We start from the raw sequence: 954 nt of genomic DNA on the forward strand, positions 1-954 counted from the left end.
GGAACCAGCAGATGGTACAGGATCTCTCCTAGCTTCTGAATGAGCACAAGTGATGCTAAGGTCTGTTGCATATACTGTAAACTTGAGTTTTGGGAGCACAGAGAAGGACTAAGTTCCACAAAACTATAGTTAGTGCTGGAGGTTTGCAGTGGCATTCGCTGCTTTCTGTCAGGTGTGGATCCTCCCTGGCTCCTCCATTCACTCTTCTTGGCTGCCATAAGGTGAGTACCTTTCTCTGTCCAGGCCTGTCTGTCGCGATACTGACCACACAGGACTGAAATTTCTAAAATATGAACCAGAATAAACTTCTTAAGTTGCAAGTGTTCAATATTTTATCTCAGTGACAAGATGTTGTTTCAAAGATGGCTAGCCAGGTACCATTCAAACCAAGACTTAATTTTTTTTTTTTAAGACTTGAATGTTTTGAAGTCAGTGAAAACACAAAGCTAGACTTTGTATTTCTTGTATATTAAAATACACTAGGAAAAAGGACAATGAATGACTTTTCTCCTTAAATTTTTAATATATTTTTGATTATGTGTAATACATACAGTAAATAAAATATACTTTTATTTTAAATATGTATTAATGGGGGCTAGGGAGATAGCTTGGTGGTCAAAGTGGCTGCCAGGCAAGCATAAGCTCCTGAATTCAATCCCTGGTACTGCATGCCATGCCACTCAGGATCCTGGGCACGCTGTGCTGGCCCTGAAACTGGGTGTGGTGGCGCACACCTAAAATCCCAGAGCTAACTGCACTGCAGATGGTAATTTGTAATAGTTGTTTCATGTTGGGAGTGCCTGTCATTGTGGTATTCTGAATATGGGCTGCTTGTCATGACATGCCATTTACTGCTAAGATGTCTCTCGGGTAGGTGGGTGTTCAAGAAGAAGGGGGTGGTGAATGAAAGCAAGAGACAGGAAAAGGAATATTGTGGGACTATCCTGCTTCAAG

This window comes from Octodon degus, unplaced genomic scaffold (genome assembly GCF_000260255.1).
Source record: "Octodon degus isolate 3935 unplaced genomic scaffold, OctDeg1.0 scaffold00334, whole genome shotgun sequence".
NCBI lineage: Eukaryota > Metazoa > Chordata > Mammalia > Rodentia > Octodontidae > Octodon > Octodon degus.